The sequence below is a fragment of the Sabethes cyaneus genome, chromosome 2 (assembly GCF_943734655.1).
Source record: "Sabethes cyaneus chromosome 2, idSabCyanKW18_F2, whole genome shotgun sequence".
NCBI classification, from domain to species: domain Eukaryota; kingdom Metazoa; phylum Arthropoda; class Insecta; order Diptera; family Culicidae; genus Sabethes; species Sabethes cyaneus.
In genome coordinates this window covers 119,623,015-119,631,151 of record NC_071354.1, presented here as the reverse complement: position 1 = coordinate 119,631,151, position 8,137 = coordinate 119,623,015, and the positions used below count along the sequence as shown (strand labels likewise).

At 34.5% G+C, this 8,137-nt stretch overlaps 1 pseudogene; it reads left to right on the top strand.

The window, feature by feature from the left end:
• The first annotated feature begins 904 nt into the window (after positions 1–904).
• Positions 905–1,513, top strand: LOC128735939 (protein yellow-like; annotated as a pseudogene).
• The last annotated feature ends 6,624 nt before the right edge of the window (positions 1,514–8,137 follow it).

The window sequence follows — 8,137 nt, the reverse complement described above, 5'->3', positions numbered from 1 at the left end:
ACGGAGAAAAATGTGGCTAGTTTAAAACAACCATAAATTTGGTTGAAGCCCAAACTAAATTTTTGATTACGTTAACATCGGAATTTGTTTAAATTAAATTCACTAATCTAGTTGAAAGAAACGACTTTTCCACATTATTTCAACTTTATTAACTCGCATTGTTTCAAATTAAGTATCAGTTGATCCAAACTAAAAGTTTGCTTTTTTCAATCATAATCTTGTTTATTTCAACCAAAATTTAGGTTGCAAAATACAGTTAATGTTACCTGAATTCAAATTGAGGTGTTAGTTTAAATCAACCTAAACCGTTGGCATAAATAAACTAAATTTATGGTTACGCAAATACCAACCTTAAAAATAGTTCAAAACAAACGTGTTCTTAGTTTGCGTTTACAAATGTGGCTAGTTTAAAACAACCATAAATTTGGTTGGAGCCAAACTAAAGTTTTGATTGCGTTAACATCGAAATTTGTTTGCATTAAATCCACAAATCTAGTTGAAAGTAACGACTTTTACACATTATTTCAACTTGATTAACTCGCATTGTTACAAATTAAATATCAGTTGATCCAAACTAAAAGTTTATTTATTTTCAACCATAAGCATGTTTATTCCAACCAAAATTTAAGTTGCGATGATGTCATTATTTTTTGCCGTGTAGGTCGTCGCGTCGCTCGCGTTTCCGCGGTCTGTTCGTCGTCACATCACAAGAGGAAAACTGAAATCTGAAACAATAAACCTCTTGTGGGAAATATGGTTTGTCCTGGGTCATGTATGAATACGCGGAGGTAGGTTCCGAAATAAGTAACATTCATTAAAGATTATTCATTCCATTTTCTCACGTTTTCTTACATGATTTGCCATAGGACTTTTCGGTGTCATGCAGATGGATGTATATTCCGTCATGGAACGATATATCAATCACGTCTTCATCACTACTCCCCGCTGGAATCCTGGTGTTCCTGCGACTTTATCCTATATGCCGTCACCGATAAAAAAAACCCCAGCACTCCCTGTAGTCCGCATCCGGACTGGAGCTTCTACACCACCCCACAATCGGATTCTGGGAATCCGGACTGTAGCAAGTTGGTTTCATTGTACCGAATTGACGACGATAAATGCGATCCACTGTGGGTTCTGGACGCCGGAGTTATCGACCCACTAACAATTCTGCATCAAATTTGTACTCTCAAAGTGCTTGACCTTCGACCTCCACACCGACAAGGCGCTGTTGACGTACGTTCTGCTACCGGATCAAGTCAGGCAGGACTCGTTGGATATGAATCTGGTGGTGGACATCCAGGATGGTCAGTGTAACGATGCTTTTGCCTACGTGGCCGACGTGTCGCGTTTCTGCATCATCGTTTTTAGTTTGTGTGAGTTCAAAAGCCAGAATATTAGCAACTATTCATATAAATTCAAAATCCTTTCGTCAACAATTGAACTATCTGGACTTGAACTTCCATTGATCGGATGGAATATTTCGGATTTCCCTTTCGCCAGTTCATCCTGATGGTTATCGTATGTTTTTACCTTTGTTATACTATAAAACCTGATTTAATCCACCTAGTGGTGAAAAGAACCTTTGTTATACCATCTTATATGTCATTTGACATAGGCATTTTCAGTTAAAATATTATTTTTGATTTCTATTTGAATTTGTAATTTTCATAAAACTGACAGTCAAATTATATACGCATCACTTTGAACTAAATTCTTATATAAACTGTTTCTTAGGCCCAGCCGTTCTCAAGTTATTCAGATGTGAAATTTCAAAATTATCTATTGGAGTCAACACATGCAAAGTATCCGATAACCGTGTAATCGACTTTCACGGATTTGAACCAAATTTTGTCAGATTGTTCATTTTAGGTCAGAAAGCAAAAATCTTAAATTTGGTGCCGATTGATACCTCCATTAGTGGTACGATTAGTGGTAGTACTTCCTTTTAAAAAAAAGACCCGTTTTGTCAAACTTTTTTATTTTTTACTTGCAGATAAACCTGGAAGTCTCGACTAACATGTCAAAAGGTCCAATGTGCAAATGAGAGATTCTCTTTGCGTTTCTTCTCTTATGCTTATTACGGCGGCATAAATACATTTCAACCCAATTATTCTAAAGGATCATCTTTCCAATAACACCAGTAACCGTTTCATGCAAAATAGATGCATTCAAGTGCATTTATGCCGCCGTAATAACCGTAAGAGACGAATCGCAAAGAGAATCTCTCATTTGCACATTGGACCTTTTGGAATGCTGCTCGTCAAATACTAGGTTTAGAAAGAAACTGTTTTCACATTCAAATTCCAATTCCAATCGAAAATAGTCGAGTAAAAACTGGCTTTTTTTAGCGTTTTGAGCTGGAAATGATAATAAAGAAATCGACACGTCTTCGGAATTTAATTCAACTGTTTGTTGACGCTGTGCTAGTTATCATCCATATGCATTATAGCGATAAACAATTTTCAGAGTGTATTTTAACCTACTAAATTACTTTATAGAATATAGGAAAGCAATAAAAACATCGTGTACAGAATTTTTGAGCAGAACTGATTTTAAAGTGGCTGTTAGCTTCGGGGTACAATGCTAGCCTAACAAGCCAGTCATTGTATGTTCGAATCTCGACTTATCGGTGTCGCTACAGAGTTAATAGGATCTTTGCCCTAGCCCCGTAATTTTCCTGTACTCTAATAATCGGCTGCGAAGTCTGTCGATAAAGAAGGGTGGTTTTTCGAGATTGATTTGAAAGATGGTGGACCTATGAGAAAATTTTTTGATGACATAGGAATCCCTCAGTTTAGTCGTAATGCTTCGTGCATGTTGTGAATCTGAATGCTTTCCGGTTAAAGTTCTGAAGGACGTTTACACCCATGGCTTTGCTTTGCTTGATTTCTTCAAACAAATCATTAAATTTCGCAACTAGTAAGAGATAGATAGTTACTATATGCAGCAAAGTTGCTTATTTTAGTGTTCTAGAATTTTTGTGAAGACGCTATTTTTTTGGACGCATGTAAAAAACAAAAATTTGTGTCACCCTATTAGGTGGATTCACGGTCACCCTAAAAGTGTAAGAAAATGTGCTATATTGTATTAATTAACTGCTGCAAAGAAACATCCGTTGAAAAATTACACATTTTTACCTTTGTTATACTATAACAAAGGTTTAGAAATTGGTCGAAAAACACGAAATCGATCCGAGGCCCGGAGGGCCGAGCCACATATACCAATCGACAGGGTTCGACGAACTGAGCAATGTATGTGTGTATGTGTGTGTGTGTGTGTATGTGCGCGACGCAACTTTTCTATCGCCTGTTTCTCGGAGATGGCTAAACCGATTTGTTCGCTTTTACTTTTGTTTGAAAGGTATTATTGCCTAGTATATCACTATTGAATTTTTTCGCGGTCCGACATTTCGTTTGAAAGTTATAAGTAAAAATGTAAAAATTACGTAACACGATTTTCTCCGGAACTACATGACCGATTTCAACGATCTGAGTACCAAATGAAAGCTCTTATTAACTCTAAAATTTTCACAAAGTTTTATTGAAAACAAATAAGTAGTTTAAAAGTTATATTTAAAAAACCTGTTTTGACAAGGTAACAATTATCGCCTGTTTCTCAGAGATGACCAAACCGATGTATGAACTATTAATCTCATTTGAAAGGTAATACAGCCTAATAGATCACTATTGATTTGTCTTTTGATTGGTCGTTTAATTTGAAAGTTATGAGTAATCGTATACAACACATTAAAATTCACAATAATTTTAAACAATTTCATCTAAGAAAATTTATCTAGTTTAAATTATTTTGGCATCAAATTAGAGGTTTTAATGCTGTTAATATATTTGCAAAATTTCAGAAGAATTGGTTTTGCCGGTCAAAAGATATTAACCCTCGAACACTCGTGCCAACTTTTGTAACACGGTTACTCGCGCGCACAATAGCCCAAAACAAAAACTACAAGGTATACAGCCCTAAGGGTTGTACGAAAGGGTGACGTAGGACTATATCAAATCATCAGATCAAAGACTAATGTAAACTACGTTTCTGGCATATGTATGATTATAAGAATCTGTGAGTACCGTTGTTTAAGTGAATGTTTAAAAGAGAAGAGCGAAATATTCAGATTCAATTCTTCATTTAATGCAATGGTGGCTTTGAAAATACGTGGACGGGGGTTCATAAGTACAATGCCTGCAACCTTTGAGACATAGCAATTTCTTTTAAAAATCACTTGTGTGCATCATAAAGATTGAAACGGTAATGAATTATCCCCTTACCACAGAGGTGAGGGGTCTCAAAGCATCATAAAATAAATTAATTCTTGCCTCCAAAAAACCCCACACGCCAAATTTGGTGCCATTTGCTTAGTTCTGATTAGTTCTCGAGTTTTAAAGAAATTTGTATTTCATTTGTATGGGATCTCCCCTTCTTAAAGAAAGCAAAGCTTCTAATCCACCATAGAACCCTTCCCCCTGTTAAAAGACGAATGGGTCTCATTATACCATAGAAAAAATTCATGCCTTCTAATACCCCCACATGTCAAATTTGGTTTCATTTGCTTGATTAGTTCTAGAGTTATGAGGAAATTTGTATTTCATTTGTATGGGAGTCCCCCTTCTTAAAAGAAGAAGGAGTCTCAGTACACCATAGAAAAACATCTTACCTCCAAAAACCCTCGCAAGCCAATTTTGGTTTTTTGCTCGAATTGTTCTCGAGTAATGAGGAAATTTGAATATTATTTGTATGAGTGCCCCCCCCTCTAAAGAGGGGAGGGGTCTTAATTTACCATAGAAATAATTGTTGCCTTCTCAAACCCCTACAATCCAAATTTGGTTCTATTTGCTTGATTAGTTCTAGAGTTTTGAGGAAATTTGTAATTCATTTGTATAGCAGCCCCCCCCCCCCTCTTACGCTCCCTAAAAATTGCTCTCTTACTCACCTAAAAAATTGCTGGTCATTTTATCTATCCAACGACATATAAATTGTTCAGTTTCGTTCAGCAGTTTAGTAGTTATTAGCATTTGAAATCTTTCATTCAAACGTTACACTTCTATTTTCGTTTTCACAAAGTGCTACCCAGTCCCAGTATAGTAAACAAAGACGTAGTCCTACGTCAAAAAAAACGTGCGCACAAGAGTTTTGGCTGGGAAAACCTGGTTTTAGGTTTATCGAACCTTTGGAAGGGTTTCTTGAAATTGAATGCTGCATTGTCTGGTAGAATTTAAACTTTGACTAATCCCCCTAAAAGTGAAATAAAAAAAAATATTTTTCTTCAGTTACAATATAACACATTGATGTGTTCCGTAAAGTTTCAAACATATTATTACAAGAAATTTTGCTGAAGACAGCAACCTTCTATCTCTTCAGCGAAGATAGAAAAATCTTATTTGTTGTACATGAATATGTAATACCAGCTTTTCCATTTTAGCTCGTTTTGTAATTGTTGTATGATTTTTTCATGTACTACAAAGTTGTAAAAACAGTAAAAATACACAACTTCGCTGAATATAGTATACCTCTATGTTTGCTTGTTTAGGAACTGTAGAACTTTGATTATATAAAATACCCTAATTTTGACCCCGAATTACTCGACTACCAACAGACGGATTTATTTTAAACATATTACATTTCTCGGGTAATTTTTCAAACAGACCCATGTAACAATGAGAGATTCTCTTTGCGTCTCCTCTCTTCCGCTTTTCACGGCTACATAAATGCATAAAAAAGCAAATTTTCAACACATTTAGCTAACTAGTAACTCCGGCAACCGATTCATGTAAAGCTGATGTGTTAAAAAACAGAAGAGAGGAGACATGAAGAGAATCTCTCATTGTCACATAGATTTATATAAAAAAATACCCGAGATTTGCTGATAGTTTTGCTGCATACAGACACTATTTTTCCATATGAAGAAACGAGAGAAAATTCCAGTTGGGGTCAAGATAAACAACGATTTGTAACTTTATAACAATATGGCGTTCAAAATACAAAATACAACAGCGTGAGTAACCGAAGGTTAATAAAAATTGTTGAAATTTATTCTAGAAAACTTTATTGATGTGAATCAAATAGAATGGCATTACAAGAAATTATGCATAGTTTCAAAACCTATAAACTAGACCTTTACTACGCAATGTATATGGTAAAGAATAATATTTGCTCTTACAACCTACTTTTACTTGCACTTACTCAATTTATTATTAACAACTTACTTATCCTTACTCAGCAATTTCATGAAAAAAGGATCTATCAAAATTTATAAGTGCTCCTATTTTGTTCAAATTTTGTAAACATATTCAATTTTCAAAATTTTTATCTAAACCAACGCACTACGCAACGTTAACCAACAGATGAATTATGCTCCGAAAACGTGTCGATTTCTTCCTCAAATATCAAGTAAGACCGTATAACAAAGGTTCCTTTCACCACTAGGTGGATTAAATCGGGTTTTACTATATTATTCTGTTTTAAAGGTTTAGTCCAATTAAAGGCTTGGTCATTAAGGTTTTCTTGAATAAATTTCATCAATCATTTTTAAATATCTTTTGACCAGTAGAACCAATCCTTATGAAATTTGGTAAATACATTTGCAGTGTTAAGACCTTTCGTTTAATACTAAAACAATTGAAACTAGATAAATTATCTTGGTTAAAATCGCTATAAAGTATTGTAAATTTTAACGTGTAACTTCAATTGCTCATAACTTTCAAACTAAAATTCCAATCAAAAAACCATTCAATACTGATCTATCCGGCTATATTACCTTTCAAATGAGACTAATAGCGCATAAATCGGCTTGGCCATCTCTGACAAACAGGCGATAATTATTACCTTGTCAAAACACGTTTTTAAGCATAACTTTTAAACTACTTATTTGTTTTCGATAAAACTTCCCGAAAATTTTTATAATTTAGGAAGAGCTTTCATTTGGTACTAAGATCATTGAAATCGGTTGTGTGGTTCCTGAGAAAACCGTGTCACGTAGTTTTCACATTTTTGCTTATAACTTTTAAACGAAACATCGGACCACGAAGCAATTCAATAGTGATATACTAGGTAATAATACCTTTCAAATGAGACTAATAATGCATAAATCGGTTCAGCCATATCCGAGAAACAGGCGATAGAAAATGAGCTGCACACACACACACATTCACACACACAGACATTGCTCAGTTCGTCGAGCTCTATCGATTGGTATATGTGATTCGGCCCTCCGGGCCTCGCATCAGTTTCGTGTTTTTCGACCAATTTCTAAACCTTTGTTATATACTATAACAAAGGTAAATATACTATAACAAAGGTAAAACCCGATTTAATCCACCTAGTGGTGAAAGGAACCTTTGTTATACGGTCTTAGTTGCTATTTGAGATAGAAACCGACACGTCTTCGGAGTATAATCCATCTATTGGTTAACGTTGCGTAGTGCGTTGGTTTACATAAAATTTTTGAAAATTGAATACGTTTACAAAATTCGAACAAAATATGACCACTTATAAATTTTGATAGATCCTTTTTTCATGAAATTGCTGAATAAGGATAAGTAAGTTGTTAATAATTTGAGTAAGTGCAAGTAAAAGTAGGTTGTAAGAGCAAATATTATTCTTTAACATATACATTGCGTAGTAAAGGTCTAGTTTATAGATTTTTGAACTATGCATAATTTCCTGTAATGCCTATTTGATTCACACCAATAAAGTTTTCTAGAATAAATTTCATCAATTTTTATTAACCTTCGGTTACTCACGCTGTTGTATTTTGTATAACACGTGTAGGTTTTTGAACGCCATATTGTTATAAAGTTACAAATCGTTGTGTAACTAACGTATATTCTTCAATAAACTTGTTATGAGCAAAATGTCATAATTATTCAATGCATTAATACTTTAAATTGTTGGGAAAATTGATCAGCATAAACTGACATCACAGAAATGAAGCAATCAGCATATGAGGTGTACCGGAATTGGCCTGGAATTTTCTCTCGTTTCTTCATATGGAAAAATGGTGTCTGTATGCATCAAAACAATCAGCAATAATGTAAAATGTTTAAAATGTATCCGTCTGTTGGTAGTCGAGTAATCCGGGGTCAAAATTAGGGTATTTTTTATAATCAAAGTTCTACAGTTCCTA